This window comes from Engystomops pustulosus, chromosome 1 (genome assembly GCF_040894005.1).
Source record: "Engystomops pustulosus chromosome 1, aEngPut4.maternal, whole genome shotgun sequence".
In the NCBI taxonomy this organism is placed as follows: Eukaryota; Metazoa; Chordata; class Amphibia; order Anura; family Leptodactylidae; genus Engystomops; species Engystomops pustulosus.
The window spans coordinates 109,105,344-109,127,920 of NC_092411.1; the positions used below are offsets into that span (position 1 = coordinate 109,105,344).

Consider the following 22,577-nt stretch of genomic DNA (forward strand, 5'->3'; position numbering starts at 1 on the left):
CTTATGGAATGCACAGGGCGGCAATGTTTAGACTAGCAGCTATTAAATAATCAGCAAGTTCTTCACAGCTCACACACACCTCATGCTGCTAAATACCTAGAGGAATACACCTTATGCAACAACACCCTGCCTCTCGGCTATAGTCCAGACACTGAGTTATGCAAAGGGTGTAGTGGTTTGGGAAAGAAGCCTAGCAAGGCCACCTACTCTTCACACAAACGACATTATTATTTTGACCACACATTTTACTGCAAGGAAACTAAGAAAGATGGAAAATTACTGGAAACAATACAATATATATTGCCATGCACAATGCAAGTGTTTTAAACAAACTTTCCTAAAGTTAAGAGCATCCTCTATACCAGTGATGGTGAACCTTTTAGAGCAGGGGTCAGGAACCTTTTTGGCTAAGAGAGCCATGAACGCCACATATTTTAAAATGTTATTCCGGAAGAGCCGTACAATATGCACATGCCCCCGAGGAGATAGGTAGTCTCAGTGTCATGGGTGCCCCTGCAATCTACGTCTCAGATCGCAGGCACATCCGTGCCCCTCTCTGTGGCAACGCCCCTTTCAGAGCTCACTCACGTCTCCATGTGACTGCTACCGTCCTGGCTGCGCGCACGCGCCAGCACTCGCAGATTTAAAGGGCCAGCGCTCTGCTGATTGGGGCTACCCACTTTCTTGGTTCCCCGCTGGATCTTAGTTCTTCATGGATATGAGGAAGCTTCCGTTGACCTCGGACCTGTTCCTGATCTGCCAGCCTTGACCTCTTGCTCCGTCCCCTACCTCGCATCTTTGCCACCTGCCTTGACCGCCTGCCTGTTCCTGAACACGAGACTTTCTAGTGATCCTGCACCTCAACCTTGGCTGCCACCGCAGACAAGTCGTACCTGTGGAACGACCAGGTGGTACCTTACTGCAGCAAGACCATCCTACTTTGCGGCGGGCTCTGGTGAAGACCAGGTGCCACTTAGATTCCGATCCAAGGTGTCTGCTTACATCATCGTCCATGGCGGTCCAGGGGGTTCACTACTCCAAATCCTGACACCCACCACATGCCTCGCAGTAGATAGATAGGTAGCCCCAACACATACCCCCAGTAAATAGGTAGTCCCACAGCACATGCCCCCAAGTAAATAGGTAGCCACAGCACATGCCTCCCAGCAGATAGGTAGCTCCAGCATATACCCCCAGTAGATAGGTAATAAAAAATGAATATTCACTTCCCAGCGCTCCCTGCAGCCAGCTCCCCATTGCTCCCACGCTCTTATCTTTGACCCAGGCTTAGATGATAGCGGCGATGGCACCTGGGCCGTACAAAGGACGTAGGCAGCGGTAACATCGCTGCCTGTGTCCAGTAATAATTCTAAGAGACACACATGAGCCATCAATATTTATTAAAGATCTGCCTGAGAGCCAGATGCAGCCAACAAAAGAGCCATATCTGGCTCCCGAGCCATAGGTTCCCTACCCCTGTTTTAGAGACTGAGTGCCCAAACTACAACTGAAAGCCACATAGTTTTCACAAAGTGCCAAATGCCATTTTAAAGTAACTTATTGCTCCCTGCTGTGTCACAGATTCGAACGTATTGGAGCCATGAAGACACCAATACAGTAGAATGATGGAGAAATTCGGATTATTACTGTAGCTTTCCTCTAAGGTCCCCTTAACAGGATGAATTGCAGGCCCTAAGAAGGGGCTTCAATGATAATCCACCTCTGCCCACTCCTCCTTGCTCCTCCCTTACTCTTCAAGTCACTTTAAAATAGTGCTGAACATGGCACATTCTGGGCTGCCTGTGACTGCAGGAGGAAGAGTCCTGAATGGTGACTTTTGTGCTGGGTGATTGCCTGGGTGCCCACAGAGAGGGCTCAGAGTGCCACCTCTGGCACCCGTGCAATAGGTTCGCCACCACTGCTCTATACTGTTTGCTAGGAGTTCTTCATAATTAAACTGAAGTGAAGCCTGTTAAAGCATACAACGCCACCGCAAGATGCTATAGTTTAAGCCCCTCTAGCATGATAAAATTGTCATTTGCATAAAAATACAAACCGTGCCATCTAATAGTGTTATGATCACTGTCCTGTGTAAACATGTACAACAATATTTATTGCATCGATTATGATGCCTACATATTATCAGTTGTCATCTACTTGTCATTAATATTAATATGACTTATAAAAGATTTATAAAACAACACAAGTCAACCACTATCAATTCTATCAAAATCACACATTAGAAAACCAGGGACACTTCAATTCATCGGTCCAGGCACTGGTACTGTGGTAATTTTCTCATAATTAAATCCATGGCCCCCTTCCTTATTAAAATCCACTTTTAAAATTATGCCAATGGAGTGCTATGGGGGTGTTACCAGTCTTTACTGGCTGTTACACTTTGCAGGAGCATGTCTCAGCCTCCCACCTGCTCCCTCAGCATCTCCCCCTACCTCTGCCTGAGGTAATCTCATGGCTGCAGCACACATTAGGAAGGGACACACATCAAAAGTGCTTTAATTTAGGCTTCTATGTGTTCACTACCTCTGATTTTATTGCTCAAAAATAAAATATTAACACTTCTATTTTTATAGAGTATTTTTTAGAGGGCAGCTTTTATACCTGCCTACATTTTCAAAGTACCATGAACATGGATCTTCACTTAAATACACTTTATTTCAAGTAAAATCAGTTTCATGTTTCACCACTACATGATATTTCCTCAGTTAGCAAATATTTTTTTTCACAATTACAGTTTTATGATGCAATAAAATAAATATTTATTCAGTTGTTTCCAGTAAAAAAAAAAACAATCAGAACTGATTTATTCATGATTATAATAGCTTTTATATTTATAAAGACAATAAATGAATATGGGGTTTTCTAGGTTCTTCCCACAACTGTAACATAAATATAAGATCTACAATGCTGTGATAATGGTGGGAAATGTTCTAAAAATAATGTCAGAAGAAAATACCTAAAAAACCTAACTTTTCAGTCAAATATAGAAAATTATACAGGAAATATGTTCTGTTTGTATCATTTGTGTTTATGAACCCTGTAGAAATTAAATTATCTTTGTGTGTATTTTCATCTATATCCATGCAGTATATAGGAAATATGAATATGTTGTGAAGATGTAGTGAAGATCCTCCTCATAGTTACTTTATAATATATAATATTAGTTATAATATTAGTGAATTGCAGTCACCATATCACAAACAATCAACAATCTAGTACAAGACTAGAGTATAGGTCAAGTGGTATATTTGCTAGTATTTACCAAAATGTTCATGGCATCTACTAGGTGCTAAACCAGTCTATAATTATACTGTATACATACACAACTAAAAACAAACAAAACTGATGAATACATCAAGGGGGAGGATAGAGTAAAATGCTAGATTTCCATGGGGACCCTACATAAAAAAATCCTTTCCCCTCATTGTCATCTTATTGCAAGCTGGTTGGGCATCAAAGGCTGATTTTGCAAACTTTGGTCAGTCGGGCTGGCACCAAAAGTCTTCATAGAGTTCCTGCCAAAACTTCCAAAAATCTCCTGGAAATAACTTCATGAGGGAGTTATGAAGTTATGCTGCTTCCTAACCAGATATTATAGAACCTTCAGGTGAGAAGATAAGGGGAACCCTCAGTGGAAGTATAGCAGGTGAGTCATATTTAGGCTTCAAATAAACTAGAGGCCCACCCGAAACCACTGCTCTATGATTTTCCACTAAGGAGTTCTGATTCTTCTAAGTTCTGGAACGCCAGTTAATGAATCCATGTGAAATTGGCTCTACCACCCTCCTAGGCTGTCTAACACAGCCCTTAAAACATGTGAAGCCCTTTGTGTTAGTGTTGTTTTCTTAGAGAGAGCTTATACTGAACAACTAAAGCAAATAAGGAACCCGTCATTGACCCACCCACTTGTTTCCCACATAGTAACATAATTTTATCATGGGTTGTGCTTTTATCTTGATCAATGAATCCCCACGTTTGTGTTCTTGGTCCAAAATACATACACTACAATGGCAGGATTCTGGCCTGATATAATCCCACGGACCGGTCATATATCTAACAAGAGGCTGGTGATAGAAGGGGGAAGATATGCAAACAAATGCCAATTCAAGAATACAAGTACTTTTTTTATCAAGTACATTTACTAATAATAGTGCAATGCCACTACAAAAAAACTATTGAATCAAAAGTTGCTTTTAGTTGCATTTTATGCCTATGAGTCAGCTTAAAGTGAACTTGTCATCCGGATCACATATTTTCCTTAATCACAGCTTCCAATAGACTTTTTAGCACCATTTCCCAATCTGCTTTTATCATTAACATTACCGCTTCCACATACTTTTAAAAGTATATAAAAGTTTACCTGGCTCCCTGCCAGCAAACTTCATGGATGTCTGTTACAAGGCTGGAGTCATCATTATTATCTGCTCTCTGCTCTTCCTCCTTTCTCCATGCAGCTGTTAGCTGACCTCATGCTCCAAGCAAGACTCTGCAAGCTGAAATATGCAGTAGGGAGTGATGAGGGAGTGGGTAAGAGCTAGCAGAGCAGACCGGTAATGATGATGATGACACTAGGGACTCCAAAGCCCCCATGACTCAATTCAGTTTGCTAGCAGGGAGCCAGGAAAGCTTTTATCAACAAATTGGGAAATAGTATTAAAAAGGCTATGGATACCTTTCATTAGGTGGAAATAAGTGTCCTAATTAAACAACCCCTTTAAGGTCCATTTTAAGCAGTTAGGACAAAATTCTGTCGGGTGAGGAGTATTTTTGGCACACAGACCTTTTTGGCACAGGATCACACCCCCTTTTAACAGACCACACCCCTTTTGTTGAGCTAGTCGTAGGACAGCCAGAAGCCTGTCTAAAACCCTTCATAAATGTGGTGCAGACACTTTTTTTAGTGCAAAACTATGACAGAATTCTGTCGTAGAGAGATTAATAAATATTGATTATTGTCTTTGTATTGGTCTTATTTCCTGCATGTACCAGAATCTGAAATCTAGACTTGACCTATAATTAGTGCCAGTTTGTAGGGTAAATTATAATAAATCTGATTAGCCACAGGAGGCTATGCCACGTTTACCATGTACTGCCTCTGGCACACCTCGTTGTTGGAAAGTGCTGTGAGAGACACGGATATCACAGGCATGTGTATGTATGTATATATATCTCAGAAATGGCATATGAATCATTTTGTAATTAAAAATTAAAGTAGATAATTTATAAATTTTTTGCCATATATTCATAACTATAGAACAATAAAGTACATATTTAAAATCAACCATATTTGAGAGAGTATTTGCGGCAAAGTGAATAGCCTATTGCCATTCTATGTCATTCAATTTTGTAAAAAGATACTATATCCCCAATTATGACATTCTATACCAATTAGCTGTTCCCCTTTCTTTGAGTTTTAAAGCTGAACAATTCTTTTTCTTAGACTCTGAAGTACATTTATGATGTATTTTCAATGCCCATGGCTTTCAGGTGTGTTAATCTTCCCACACTTTTCATAGCTTGATAATTTCGTTGACACTTTTTGTTGTAAAACAGAAGTACAACAAGTTCTGATTCTCAAGCAATGTTAGTACATGCATAATGTATGGGTATGTCCTACAATGAGGCCTGCAAGGCTTTTTACCTTTAAATACTGCAGTGTATGGATCAAACATGAACCAATCCTTCCTCAAGGTCTTAACCTAAAGTGAATGTATTAGCTCCTTAAAACATGAATAGACAATTTGGATGTGATCCAGATATTTGACACTAAGAATGTGTTTTAATACTATATAATCACTAAAAGATGACAATAAATGAGAGTGATTAGCCAAATATTCCATTCCCAGTTATGCAACTTAATTCATAATTCATGTATTTTGCAGAGGCCATCATTATATGGACAAACCCGCTTTTTTGCACTCTAATAATGTTCTGAAAACCAAATTGTGAAGCGAATTTAAAGTATATTGCTAACTTGGCAGCCCTTTGAGCAGTCTGCAAAATGTGGAGATTCCATACGCGAAACTTGCGTAAAATAGCAAGGAAAAATATTGAAATAATGGAAATAATGAGTTGTGTAATGTTGAGAGAGAAAATACAGCTAGAGTGCAGGTGTAAAATTTTATTGGTGCTGCTTCTGTTTTATTGCATGCAGTACAGAACTTCGTGTACTTAAATGTGGCGTCAGTGTTTTTGGAAAGTATTGTGGACCCAACTGGGAACTGGAACACTCACGTAAAACCGCTTTGATATACTGGATCCTTATGTAAGATGCTATGTCTGCCTCTCTGTGGTACATTAAATATTTTAAAAGAAAAGCCACAAATTGTAGTAAACATAATGTTGCCAGACATTAACCACAGAGTGCTGCATTACTCTTTCCAAAATATAACAATCATTTACGCTCTGAATAAGCAGAACTGCATTGTATAAAACTATATGCTTGTTTTCGTAAAACAAGATCACTTAAGCTACTTGCATGATTGGTTATTATTTGAAGAGCATTTAAAAACCTATAAAGGCAACAATTTGCTAATACTGAATCCATTTTTCTTTTTAAATAATGATATCATAACTCTTTTTTTTTGGCACTTACCTGGATCTTTGAGGCTGGATGTCTTTTGAGATTCCATCCTTTAATGGAAAACTCAATTGCATTGTAATTTTTTATATCAAAATATCCATTATAGGTATACCTAATATTAATCCAATGTATGCAACCCATAAAATTTAGGATAGAACCATAAAGCTACATACAAAAAAGCATATCAACCTATCCCAAAAAACTCAACGGGCAATGAATGTAGCTCATTTAAAAATACATAAAATTTATTTGAATATATTAAAAATACAAAGAAGAAATGACTGTAATATATAACAAAATCCAGGGATAGTTACACAAAAATATACGGCCAACAAGTGTGGGTTAAACGTCTTCAAATGTTTTCTGTTTAAATCATTGAAAATAATTTGAGATTGGTTTCCACCATAATTGTGACATGTTAATAATAGAATTATTTTTGTATACCGTGTAATATTTGAATATTTGTTTTTCTCACTCCTATAGCATCATAACAGACTTTTGCAAGGCAATTGAACATATAACCCCTTAACGACTAGGCCCTTTTTTGTTTTTTTCATTTTCATTTTTCACTCCCCACCTTCAAGAATCCATAACTTTTTTATTTTTCCATATAGAGAGCTGTGTAAGGGCTTGCTTTCTGCGTAACAAATTGCACTTCATAGTGACGGCATTGAATTTTCCATGCTGTGCAATGGGAAGCAAGAAAAAACATCAAAAGACAGTGAAATTGGTAAAAAATGCATTTGCGTCTGTCACACACGGTGTGGGAGAGTCTCTTAGGGAAGAGTCTGTGGACCCTCTGGACCACCGCGGGGGTTGGTAAGAGACTCGCCGTGGAAGCCAAGGTATCAAATGCAGGAAACAGTCCAAGCTTGGGATGACAGCAGGAACGCAGAGGAGCACTGGTAATGCTGGTACAGCGGACTGAAGACACCGCTGGTCTGGAACCCTGGAAGGAACAGCAGGAGCACAGGAAAGTCCAGGATAACAGGAAGTCACCACTGGGCTGGAACCCAGGGCAGGATGGCAGGAGTAAGGGAACACGGGAACTGACCCCAAGATATACGGGATAGGACCACGGGATAGGACCTCAGGTAGGCAGGACCTCAGGATGAAAGGACCTCAGAAAGTAAGGACCTCAGGAAGGCAGAACCTCCGGAAGGCAGAACCTCAGTATGGCCATCAGGATAAAGGACCGCCACAGGTATGCAGGACCGCCACAGGTATACAGGACCTGAGGCTGTCATAGCAACAGATTGCCACTCCCATGACTGCATGGGCAACGGCGATCTGTACCAACATGGCGGCACTCAAGAGCCTACGTCTTTTTAATGTCACCGGCAAAGCTGATAGAAGTATTGACAGCACCAATTGTGAGCATTTACTGGCTATGGAAAGGGCTCAGCCCCAGAGCTCTCTCCAAACACCCACAGCCGATGGATGACGTAGTAATTAATTATATTTTACACTTTTTAAGGATAGACACCATGCATTAGACTATGCCCAAGTACAATAATGTACTCACTAATTAGGCAATCAATTTAGGTAGAGCTGCTTCTGATTTAATGGAATCATTACAACACAAGAGGGTAACATAAAATAAACAGACCTATACATACAATACAAAATAAACAGTTTGAGAAAATAAACGAGCTAAAAAAATGTGGTGCCTGGGGAAGCAAAAATGCTAAATCAACGATCATTTCTATATGGAAACTTCCATCTCAGTAAAATTTCAAATCCTTCCATAACCCCGGTCTGTAATGACATGAGGAAGGCTTGTGTATGCTAATGGTCTTTATGCTTCAAAATATTTTTATGATCGTATCTTGCAATGCAGGTATCCTACAAACTTGGTCTTTTCCCTCACAATGTCCTGCACACACCTAAAATTATGATATCTGTAGTAATAATTTGGGAATTGTTTAATTTCTCCCCATTATTGGGATTCTATTCATTGGCCTTTGACAGCAAGAGAAGAGACCTGGATGGAATTATTAGGTAAAAGAATTTGGCAAGAATATGAATAATGCCACATATTTCTTTGATGCATAAAGAAAGACAGCGGTTTCTAGATGAGACCTTCACTTTTTTACTGACCTCTGTAATGCAGGTTGCTAGAATTCAATCAACGGACCTTTAGGATTTATGTTAGGATCTAGGTCCCGTGTATACTAGTTTATGGCCCAAGCATTCTGGCTTGGTTTAGGGACAAGTAATTTTAAGGGAGGGGCATCTAATTTTACTCATAAATTAGATGGTTTCCAATCTTTATCACCACACATCCCAATAAGATGACTTCCATATCAAGATACACAGCATTCAATGAGTTTCATATAAAATGACAGTAAAATTATTACTGTGATCAAATATACTAGCCTTTTCTTTAGTGGAGTCAAACTGTCTCTGACAGTTGTCTTCCCACTGTAGCAGCTGCAGAGTTTGGAATGGGGCAATAATATGTCCTCACAGAGTTAAATTCCAACCTGTTGGATCAATTAAGTTATATGGGGGTCAGTAATTGGGTATAGAGATATTCTCCTCTGGGCATTCACATTTAATTCATGTACCATATCCATACATTTCCTCAATTGTTATTTAAAAAATGTACTATGTGACAATGTTGCCATATGGTCCCTTAGATACAGAGGACAGGTGTCCTAGGATGAGGCCACCGCTGCTTTGAGTGATTGCGCAAATTGCTCTTGCATCTAAAATGGGAGAAGGTTAGTTCATGTCCCAGAGCCATGCTGTGGTTATGAACACTGGATTGAGTTGATCAGAAGACCTATAGCGACATAGATGATATCTCAGTTAAGCTAGGCTAATAGCTAAAAACGAAATACAAATGTTTTTGTTATCAGACATTCTGTAGCACTTTAAATTCAACTTTTTCTTTTTCTCTAATATGTGTATACACTCTGTACAGAAAAAGCTGTAAGCACAGCCACTGTCTAGCTTTATCACATTTGGTTTATTATCAACATTGAAACCATTCGGTTTTAATGTATTTGATTTGAATATTCATTGTAATTCACATTGTTTTAAAAGACGCTCTCTAACACCTCCTCGTCTTAATATAGGTAAAAGATCAATTAATCGAAACCTTAGATGTTTTTCAGTGTGTCGAGCCTTGATAAAGTGTTCGAGATCAGTAAATATTTTCGTCCAGATTGGATCGTGTAACGATGCTGGTTAAAGCGTATTTTGAACTCCAAAGTATAGGAGTCCACATATAGGAGTCCACACGACAAGACAAAATGTATATCATAAATGTGCTATCGCATGTCAAATAATATTTAATATTGTATTCAATACCACCATGCGAAAAAGTCCTTCCTTTATCCATTTGTTTGCAATTAATGCAGTTGCAACATGGATAACGCCCTTTCCTCGTATAGCCTGATAGGCTTAGTTGTCTAGTGACCCTAAATTGGCCCACTTCGGATTCTACTAGACGATCCATTATGCCCTTTGATCTACGATAAGAAAAGAGTGGTGGGTTTTCAAGTTCCAGAACATGGATATTACTCCCTAATAATTTAGACTAATGTCTATGGATGATTTTAGCAATAACATCACTCTGATCATTATATGTACTCAAAAACGGAATTCTATTTGGGGGTCACGGGTCCTGTCTTTACTTTAAGTAGTTCTGCTCTGGAGTGTCTATCGGTTTTGTCAATGTTGTGTACAACTACTGCTTTCGGATAACCACAACATCGAAACTTTTTAGCCATATTGCACATATTGGGGCTCATTTACTAAGGGTCTGTAGACCACACGTTAGTCGGGTATTCCACCGATTTCCGCCACATTTAAAAGAGGTTTGGCGGGCGGGCCGTCGGACGATCCAACTGATTCGGACTAAGCGCGGGATTTAACGTTTGAATTGTGTTGCAAGACCAAGCACTTACATGCACCGGGAAGAAGAATTAACTCCGGCGGACAGTGCATCATCGTCGGACAGTCCAGATCGGGGATCGCGACTCGGAAAGGTAAGTAAATGTGCCCCATTGTGTGCCATTTTTATAGGGTCACTTGTGATTACGGTATCCTGATTCTAAGAAATTGGCTATACCGCAAAGCGCTTATGGTCAAACGTGGATGATTACTGTCATACCTGACCAGTGTATTCCTGTCAGTCGGCTTTGTGTAAATGTCTGTCTCAAAGCCTTCCCCCCAGTCGTTACTAGGATGTCCAAAAACTGTAAACAAGTTTCTGAAAAGACAACAATAAATGTAATTGTTTTGTCTATAGAATTCAGAAATACATGAAATGCCTCTAAATCCTGTTGTGTGCCAGTCCAAAGGAGGAAGACATCATCATCTACCTCCACCACCTTAAGCACTTTTCAAAGAGTGGGGAGGCATAGATGGCGTCCTCCTTCATCACCCACATCACTATGTTGGCATACGTGGGCGCAGGGCCGGATCAAGGTTGGTGGGGGCCCCTGGGCGCAAAATCTGGTGGAGGCCCCCACTGAGTGCAGTGTGCATACACGTCCTGCTGCTCACTATCCACACAGTAACAAGGGCTACATACAGCTGCCTCACCCCCAGTAACACAGCTACATACAGCCGCCTCACCCCCAGTAACACAGCTACATACAGCCACCTCACCCCCAGTAACACCGCTACACACAGCCTCCTCACCCCCAGTAACACAGCTACATACAGCCCCCTCGCCCCCAGTAATACAGCTGCATACAGCCGCCTCACCCCCAGTAACACAGCTACATACAGCCGCCTCACACCCAGTAACACAGCTACATACAGCCGCCTCACCCCCAGTAACACAGCTACATACAGCCGCCTCACCCCCAGTAACACAGCCGCCTCATCCCTAGTAACACAGCTACACACAGCCACCTCATCCCCAGTAACACAGCTACATACAGCCGCCTCATCCCCAGTAACACAGCTACACACAGCCGCCTCATCCCCAGTAACACAGCTACACACAGCCGCCTCACCCCCAGTATCACAGCTACATACAGCCGCCTCATCCCCAGTAACACCGCTACATACAGCCGCCTCATCCCCAGTACCACAGCTACATACAGCCGCCTCACCCCTAGTAACACAGCTACATACAGCCCCCTCGCCCCCAGTAACACAGCTACATACAGCTGCCTCATCCCCAGTAACACAGCTACATACAGCAGCCTCATCCCCAGTAACACAGCTACATACAGCTGCCTCATCCCCAGTAACACAGCTACATACAGCCGCCTCATCCCTAGTAACACAGCTACAGACAGCTGCCTCATCCCCAGTAACACAGCTACATACAGCCGCCTCATCCCCAGTAACACAGCTACATACAGCCGCCTTACCCCCAGTAACACAGCTACACACAGCCGCCTCGCCCCCAGTAACACATCTTTATATATACCTTCACCCCTACCAGATATGCAGTCCCATTTAACCCGCAGTTTATACAATTACACTCATTTATACACTGATATTTACACACCTTCTACACTCGTATGCTTGCACCCATATATATATACAAGTATACACACACATTTATGTACCCATATACATTTATGCACTAATACACAAACTCATAAAGTATATGCACATATACAGTATATATACATCACACATACGACATACACATTATATACTATATATATATATATATATATATATATATATATATATATACACACACACACACACACACATACAGTATACACTGACCATATATACACATACATGCAGTATAAAAATACCATATACACACATGCTGCTTATACATAGAATATACACACATACAGCAAATACACACACACACACATTCAGTATATAGAGCATATACATACATATCATATACACAGCATATAAACATAAACATACATCATATATACATATATATATGCATATATTTAAATGTGCACATATATATGCTTATACAAATATATGCGTGTATAAATACAGGAAATGCATATATACGCAGTATATACATATATAGACAGGAAATGCATATATACACAGTATATACATATATAGACAGGAAATGCATATATACACAGTATATACATATATAGACAGTAAATGTATATATACACAGTATATACATATATAGACAGGAAATGCATATATACACAGTATATACACATATAGACAGTAGATGCATATATACACATATAGACAGTAGATGCATATATACACATATACACAGTATATACACATATAGACAGTAGATGCATATATACACATATATACACAGTATATACACAGTAGATGCATATATACACAGTGTATAAATAAATAGACAGTAGATGCATATATAAACACATGCACTGTATATACATCATATATACACACAGATAAATACATATGTATTGTATACTTACCCTTTTTGGATGATGACCGGCCGTCACGTCATGCGGGTGTTCCGGGTGGTTCTTGTTCGGCATGGGGGGTTGGTCGGTTGGCGGTTTGGACGGGAGGGGGGAAACGCATGTTAGGCCGGGGAGAGCGGGGGGGGGTGAGGGGGATTAAGCGGCACTTGCCCCTTGTTCCAGGGGGGGGGGGGGCGGAGGACGGACGCCTATTCCGGGGGGGGGGGGGCGGCGGGTTGTGCTCGGGACGGTGGACAGACGCTTGTTCCAGCTGGGGGGGGGGGTGCGGTAGAAGTGGAGGACGGACGCTTGTTCCGCCAGGGGAGAGAGGATCGGAGGATGGACGCATGTTCCGCCGGTGGGGGGGGGGGTGGGCGGAGGACGGCCGCTTGTTTGGGGGAGGGAGCGGAGGATGGGCGTTGTTCGGGCGGGGGCGGGGGGAAGGAGCGGAGGACGGGTCTTGTTCCGGCGGTGGGGGGGGGGAGCGGAGGACGTCCGCTTTTCGGGTGGGGAGCGGAGGACGGCCGTTTGTTCGGGCAAGGGGGGGGGCGGAGGAGAGCAGCTTCTCGGGCAAGGGGGGGGGGAGCGGAGGGCGGCCGCTTGTTCGGACGGGGGAGGAGGGAGCGCGAGGGGGGTTACGAGCGGGCGAGGAGGCCTACTAATGCAGCGGGATGGGCGGGCAGGGAGGCAGGAACCTGTGCCGGGGGGCGGACGGCTCGGCCATGCAGGGGGATATGCGGGGAGGCGGTCACCTGTGCCGGGGTGGCGGCTGAGGAGTCAGTGCCGGGGGGGGGGGGGCGCGATCTGGTGGGGGCCCCCTGGGGGGGCAAGATGGTGGGGGCCCCGGGGCTCGAGCCCCGGGAGCCCCGCCTATAATCCGGCCCTGCGTGGGCGCCATATTGGCCACACCCCTAAATTGAAAAAAGTAATCTTCAGACAGAAAATAATTATTTCTCAAAACAAATTCCAATAATGTTAACACATTATTGTTATTATTATCATCATGTTCTTCCTACATCTTACTAGGCGCATGATTATTTCCACAATGAGTTGTGATTTGCTTATATTTATAGAGAATCCCAGACCTATATCCCATAGAGACATTAATGTTATATACGCAAGTCTCGTAGATTGGGTTTTGCCTCTCTATATATTTAGGTGACCTTGCGTGTGTATATTGTTTTCATTCTAGCAGATTATTGCATCAATAAATAGGTTTTCGAAAAACATACTTACCCCTTCCGTTAAGATCTACCGATATTGAGATGCGGTGGGACTGTTGTTATGTCCCTATGGCAACAGGAGAGACTTTTGCTTAGATGATGCATGCGCAGCCAACTTCGTCCGGGCTTGCGCTCCAGGGATGCGTTCCAACTGGATATAGTGGGTTTTCGACACGCTCCAGGATTTTTCTTACTATCTGAGGATGCGATTCATATGGAGGTATTTCTATCTACCCTAATGGCTGTTTTTTTAAGGCACTACAGACTACAGCACTTATGTGTGTATGTATAGCACTTTACAGCGATCTCCGCTGAACACAAACATTTTTTAATGATCTTATTATATATATTCTAGATATTAGTTACACTGTACCAGTGTAAATGTGAATGTATTTTTCATATGTCAGATGTATATGCTGGTGTATATGTATTGAGTTTATGCCAATGCGGCGGAAGGGATTGATCGTATCACATGACTGCCATTATTTTGTATATATACCCACCTTGCTCACTGATTGTTTGGCTTGAGAAAGGCTCAGTAGCCGAAACGTCGCTGCACATGAAATAAGGAGACCACAACCTTGTTTACACCAGACCTCTGGGGTGCTGCTTGGCTTTTGCTATATATACACATTATTATTGCCATAGGGACAGATTCATCATCAGGCAGGATCTTACTCCAGCTTTTTGGAGTGTCTTAGATGTCTTTTGTACATCAGACACAAAGACTTTTTCCACCATTCTAACAGAGTCTGTTTTTAAATTCTGACATGCGCAAATGTACATGGCAATAACCTTGGGACACTTTAATGCACCCAGTTGAGACTATTTTTAGGATACAAATTGTACTTCATGTCACTTAATTAATGACTAAAATTTACCATATGTCTGCTTTAGGTTGACTCATTCTTTAAGGATATTAGAAGGCTTATAACTTTAACCCCTTAACGACCTGGCCCTTTTTAGTTTTTTCACTTCCATTTTTCACTCCCCACATTCAAAAATCTATAACTTTTTTATTTTTCCACGTAAAGAGCTGTGTAATGGCTTGTTTTCTGTGTAACAAATTGCAGTTCATAGTGATGGTATTTAATGTTCCATGTCGTGTACTTGTAAGCAGGAAAAAAATTCCAAATACAGTGAAAATGGTGAAAAAACGCTTTTGCACAGTTTTCTTGTGGGCTTGGATTTTACGGATTTCCCTGTGTGCCCAAAATGACATGTCTACTTCATTATTTGTGTCGGTGTGATCATGGGGATACCAAATTTGATAGGTTTTATAATCCTTTCATACAATTACAAAAATTAAAACCTCCTGTACACATTTTTTTTATTTTGCCATCTTTTTTTTATTTTTACTATTTTTCAGACTCCCTAGGATACTTTAACCCTAGGTTGTCTGATAGATTCTAACATTTACATATATATGCCCGTGAGCCCTCTCCATGCACCGGGACCTGACGTCCGCCATACTGGAGCGGCTTAATGAAAAATCTTTAAATATTTTTAAAATGTTCAAGGTTTTAAATAACATTAAAAGCCTATATAATAGAAACACCTCTTAATGAAGCCCCTAACAAGTGGCACAATAATCAAATGTTAACCAAAAAAGTCTGAAAAGACCAAAAAGTAAACTCAATTGACTAGGCACAAAAGGGAAAGATCATTGTGTAGTTAGCATTTTGGCTTCACAATTTTTATTTAAGAAAAAGTGAATACTAGCATGTGAAAATATATATTGGATCTGTGACAAGGTCACTATTGAATTAGAGAGAAAATGAGTGTTTATGTGTATTACAGCGACTAGAATGTGAATTGGGTCAAACTGGAAGCCGTTTTCCATGTGTTGGTCTCTTTGAAGACCTGGTACAGGACCCTAATTGCAGGAGTGGAGACAAATGTGATCACTGCTCCAGACCAAAGCTTCCAGATTCTAATAGGTCTAACAATGCACCAGGTGTGCAATCCCTTAAAGAAGGGTGTGGAGCAGTCGCTCTCTACCTGGAGACACAGAAGCTGGACTGTGTGAGAGCCACAAGTGAGTGACATGGGGTTACTGAACGTATGTTTCATGCTGGCAGGGAGAAGCCCTCCAGTGGCTAGTGAGGGCCGCCAAGTGTTTAGTTAGAGCCGGACAGGCAAGAATTTTTTTTAATGTTTTGATTGTTACTGCTGTTTTTGCTGGAATAAATGCACAGTTTCAACTTTAATCCTGCTGTCCAAGAGAGCTTTGTCATTGCCGACCCCCACATTTAAGCTGAACCCCTACAATTGGTGGAGGATGCGGGCAGGTTGTTAGCGGCAATTGCATGACAAAAGCTGCGCATGAACTTTAACACTGTGGAAATTTTACGGGCCAGAAGCATATATCCTGGGTGAAAGCAGCAGGCAAATTGCAGGATAAAGCCAAGATGGAGGACTTAATTAAATACCTGCAAGAGGAGAGGTCCCATCAGCTGCAGGCCATGCTCCAGCAACGGGAGGAGAGGACCTGCCAGCAGCAGGCCATGCTCCAACAACGGGAGGAGATGACCCGCCAGCAGCAGGCCATGCTCCAGCAACAGGAGGAGAGGTTCCGCCAGCAGCAGGAAGAGTACCGAGCCATGTTCCAGCTGATGATGAAAAAGTTTAGTGGCACAAGTGATGACTACTGAGGGGTCCCATACTGGTTTGCAAGGGTGCCCGGTTGTCCAGCGGTCCACACCGGCTGCGATAAAAATGGCTGTGACGTCTAAAGGTCCAGATGCAAGGAGTAAGAGTACTGATGCTATGGGCAACCAACAGGAGCCATGTTGGGGATGTCTACAGGTAGATCACTGCATGAAAGGATGTCCTGTTGCTAAGAGGCCCAGTGTTTTGTTGGAGGTGCCATATAGGAGGAGTAATACTGTTGCTACAAGCAACCAACCTCAAAAACGCATGGACACATGGGATCGATTTCCTGCAACAGAGGAATTGCTACATACAACCCAGCACCGATACAAAACCCCTGATAAAGTGAAATATCCAGGAGTTCCTGGTAAGACTGTTTGGGGCTTTAAGGGAGCTGGGAGGAGTGTAAACGCTAACCAAAGGGCTGGTGAAGTGTGCGTGTTTCCAGAGGCTTGAGCACGTTTCCATTGACTGTCCTTTAATGGTTAAACCCTCTGCTGGTTCTGATCAGAAGTATGATGTGGTCAGAGGGAACCAAACTCCTGGACCTGTTAGGACACAACAGGTGCAACTTCCAAGAAAGACATTTGAATGTACTGTGGGTGGAATCCCATTAGGGGTTTGTTTGGTTCCAGACCAAAAGATTTCCAAAATCAGGCCAGAACTAATACTGTTTCTGGATGTTGTCCATGAGACCCACAATACGGAGAATAACATAAATGGTGGGGTGATTTGTACTGACCATGTAACCCTCCACTCACATAACACATATGCAGGTGATGGAAGTGATGCTGAGTGGTGTGTGGAGATGACTGATTGTGCTGTGGGCTCAGGTTTGATTGAACTAAGTAAATCAAGCAGCAGGGATCTGTCATTACAATCAGAGAATGGTGTGAATGAAGCCAAAAGTGATGCAGGTGTGTTTCCAGTTGATAAAGACAGTGAGGTGGGTGCACTTATGGTGGCTATGTCATATGTCAGTGCTGAAACGCCCAGTACCCAACCAGATATGTATGGAATAACTTCCCTAGAAGTCACCATTGTTACTGATGTTATGGAGTATGACACAGGCAGGCGTGATTGTGGTGAAAATAAAAATAGTGTGCTAGAGGAGAAGATCTCACCCCTAGAAATTGTGCCCCCTGCAGGGAGTTATAATGAAGGGGAAAGTGACTGCTGTGTAGCGCTTGTTCATGTCAAAGGGATGAAGGGAGCCATGGATTTGGATTTCAGCCCTGGTTCTGTGGATAAAGCTGCAGAGCAGGATGAGGGTCCTGACAGCTTTATAGAAAGGACCTCTACCTTGAGTGAGATACACAAACTGAGAGTGCCTGAGAATTGTAATGGGAAAGTGTTCTTTTCTGAGCTGATGGAACATTCAGGTGATATGACAGAGGCAGATTCCTTGGTTTCCAATGTGAAGGGAAGTGTAGCGGATGGAAGTGGTTACATTCTTGTGAATCTGGTGTCTACTACAATAACTTCTCTTGATTTTCAGATGCCTATAAATGCAGGGAATCGTAAGGATTACAATAAAGAGGATAGTGGTGATGCATGTATGTCTGTCATGGACACTGGCTGTTCTCATACACATCTGATGAGTGTGAGTAATGATCAGAACACTTGCTTGCAGTTTGACACAAATACTTCAGAAGATGTTGGGCTGATTGTATTGTCCTCAGGCCATGAATCTAAGATCCATGAGGAACATACGGAGTGTGTGCATGTATCCTGTGCATATGATGTGGCACCAACAACGCAGTCCATATTGCAGGTTGATATGTCCAAGGTCGCTTTTGGAAGCTTGAAGTGTGGTGTGACTAAACTGTTTGCCCATAAAATCTATGTGTGTGCAAGATGTGGAGCCTGAGAACTGCTTTATCCAGGCAACATTATACATGGACGACATCCCACGCAAGAAACCTTATAACAAGGCGGTGAGCATGTTACAAAAGAAAGATGTCCATTTAAAATTTGGAAAATTTGACCCAGGGGGTTGTAGTCAGGTGATCCTACCTACGGTTGTGATCAAAGGGAGGTGGGGGGATATGTGACAAGGTCACTATTGAATTGGAGAGAAAATGAGTGTTTATGTGTATTACAGCGACCAGAATGTGAATTGGGTCAAACTGGAAGCTGTTTTCCATGTGTTGGTCTCTTTCAAGACCTGGTACAGGACCCTAATTGCTGGAGTGGAGACAGAAGTGTGATCACCGCTCCTGGCAAAAGCTTCCAGTTTCTAATGGGTCTAACAATGCACCAGGTGTGCAATCCCTTAAAGAAGGGTGTGGAGCAGTCAGAAGTCGCTCTCTACCTGGAGACACAGAAGCTAGACTGTGAGAGCCACACGTGAGTGTCACAGGGTTAATGAACGTATGTTTCATGCTGGCAGGGAGAAGCCCTCCAGTGACTAGTGAGGGCCGCCAAGTGTTTAGTTAGAGCCGGACAGTCAAGGATTTTATTTGATGTTTTGTTTGTTACTGCTGTTTTTGCTGGAATAAATGCACAGTTTCAACTTTAATCCTGCTGTCCAAGAGAGCTTTGTCATTGCCGACCCCCACATTTAAGCTGAACCCCTACAGATCTTATATTGGAGCTTGGGTTCCAAAATTTCATTTCTTCAAGAAGATGAAAAAGATGCAACCCACGACCTGTTACACAATTTCTCCTGAGATCAGAAATACCATATATGTGGAGCGTAAACTAATGCATGAGCATACAGCAGGTCCCAAAAGGGTATTAATTTAAATTCATTGTTGAAAGGCAAACCTGCATTCAAAATGCTATATCGCATTTGTGGAGGCAATGAGACACCTTGATAGTCAAAACCCGTAGGTGACAGCATTTTGGAAATTGCATCACTCAAAGCATTTATCAAGTGATATAAAGAGCATTTTGTGCAGAATGTGCCAGGGCTGGTTCAAAAAAGAACTTGCAATAATTCCACAAAACACAGTATTTTATTGCCCAATATGTTGTGCCCAGTTCATGCCATTATTAAAAGTGAGCTCTATAGTTATGTCAGGTTTTCTGATTTTATAAACACCCTACATGTGTGTGAGAGAAAGAGGAAAGAGGAGTATAGGCACTTCAGGCCTAATTTGATGAGTTACATAGCATAGTATGACAACCTTTAAATTTAAAAATTAATAAAAACCCTGCAATGAATCTATCAAATGGTATAGCAGGCATTCCATTTCTCTAGAAATGCAACCAGGGACCAAAAAGAGCACCTGATACAGTGCCTTGTGAAAGTCTTCGGCTCCCTTAAACATTTCTACCTTTTGCCACATTTCAGGCTTCAAACATAAAGACATGAAATTGTAATTTTCTGGTGAAGAATCAACAATAAGTTGGACACAGTTGTTAAGTGGAACGAAATTTATTGGATATTTTAAACTTTTGTAAAAATTAATAAACTGAAATGTGGGGCGTGCAATATTATTTGACCCATTTAGTTTCAGTGCAGCAAACTCACTCCAGAAGTTCAGTAAGGACCTCTGAATGATCCAATGTTGTCCTCAATGACTGATGATGATAAATATAATCCTCCTGTGTGTAATGAAGTCTCCATATAAATACACTTGCTGCGTGATAGAGGGTGCAGGGTTGATAAAACCGCAAATAGCATTATAAAGACCAAGGAACACACCAGGCAGGTCCATGATACTTTTGTGGAGAATTGTAACCTTTAACGTAATAGTACGTCACACGTCGGGTGTGGGTGCATGGAGAGGGCTCACGGCATATTGCAGCAAACACTTACCGGTAACACCAGTGATCCACACCAGCCGGGTCTTCCGAAGACCCGAGGCTGTCTTGTTTTAACCCATTCATACTGTAGTATGGCAGTATATGGTAGGATCGATCAGACAACCTAGGGTTAAAGTACCCTAGGGCAGTGGTGGCGAACCTATGGCACTGGTGCCAGAGGTGGCACTCGGAGCCCTCTCTGTGGGCACCCAGGCCATCACCCAGCATAAAGGTCACCATTCAGGACTCCACCTCCTGCAGTCACAGGCACCCCAGAACGTGCCATGGTCAGCACTATTTTAAATTGACTTGAAGAGTAAGGGAGGAGCAAGGAGGAGTGGGCAGCGCTGGATTATCATTGAAGCCCCTCCTCACGGCCTGCAATTCATCCTGTTAAGGGGACCTTCGAGGGAAGCTACAATAATAATCCAAATTTCTCCATCTTTCTACTGTATTGGTGTCTTCAGGACACCAATATGTTCAAATCTGTGACAGAGCTGGGAGCAATAATTTACTTTAAATTGGCAATTGGCACTTTGTGAAGAATATGTGGCTTTCAGTTGTAGTTTGGGCACTCGGTCTCTAAAAGGTTCGCCATCACTGCCATAGGGGGTCTAAAATTCGTAAAAATAAAAAAAAAAGTTTTTAAAAATTTGTATTAAAAAAAACCTACAAATTCAAATCGCACCCTTTCTCTAGAACTGATATTAATATAAACAGGAAGAATCATTATAAAACTTATACAAATTTGGTATCCCTGTTATCGTACCGAACCAAAGAATAAAGTAGACATGTAATTTGGAGCACACAGTGAAATCCGTAAAATCCAACCCAACAAGAAAACGTGGAAACGCTTTTGTTCCAATTTCACTGCATTTGGAATTTTTTTCCCGCTTCCCCATACACGGCATGGAATATTAAATGCCATCACAATGAAGTGCAATTTGTTACGCAGAGAGCCATCACACAGCTCTGAACATGGAAAAATAAAAACGTTATAGATTTTTGAAGTTGGGGAGTAAAAAATGAAAACGCGAAAACGAAAAAGGGTCTAGGTGGAAAGGGGTAGTAGGATTTGGATACAAAAAGATTTCACAAACTTCAAAACACCCCAAGGAGCACTGTCAAGCAATCATATTGAATTGGAAAGAGTATCAGGCTACTTCAATAAAATGGTTCACAAATAAACATTTCCAGGTGTTAGAATGGCCAAGTCAAACATGAATCCAGACGTGAATCCAACTGAGAATCTCTGGAAAGAGCTGAAAACTGCTGTTCACAAATGCTCTCCACCCAACCTCACATTGCTCAAGCCGTTTTCCAAGAAAGAATGGGCAAGAATGTTTCCTGATGTGCAAAACTGATAGAGACCTAATACCCCAAGTGACTTGCAGCTTTGATCGCAGCAAAAGATGGCGTTACAAAGTATTAATTTAAGGCGGCTGAATAATATTGCATGTCCCACTTTTCAGTTTTTTACAAAGGTTTTAAATATAAATTTCGTTCCACTTCACAATTGTATTCTACTTGTTCCGAGTATTTTGCAAGGCACTGTACTTTGCATTTACACTGCATTGGCAGCAATGACAGAGGTTTTAACTGGGAATATAACAATAAGCTCTTGAAACCTGAACACATCCTAGAACTACACCCCCTAAGGAGGTTTGCAAGGGTTATAATTATATTATTTTGACATATGGGGTACTTTTAAAAATAAATGTGGTGTTTAGACCTTCTTCATTCTTTCTCCCTTCCCTACGTAGTGCACATCTCTGGTTGGAATAATGATGTTGGTTCCTCCCAAGTCGCTGATTGGACAGTGGTTCAATTTGTTTACCAAGTTTTTCTGCATTTTGTGTACTTACATTTGCGTGGCTTACTTTATGTCAATGTGTCTGTTTTTTTTACGTCTTTGTTTTCTTGCCTTTTCTGCCTACCTTCCTATTGTGGTTGCCCTCCTTTCCTCCCAGCAGCTATCCAATGCCATTATAT

General features: G+C 41.8%; 1 protein-coding gene across 4 annotated transcripts in view; it reads right to left on the reverse strand.

Annotated features, from left to right (window-relative positions):
* AOPEP (aminopeptidase O (putative)) overlaps positions 1-22,577 on the reverse strand; it is a 304,550-nt gene that overhangs the window by 59,054 nt on the left and 222,919 nt on the right. The gene's annotated exons all lie outside the window — the stretch shown is intronic.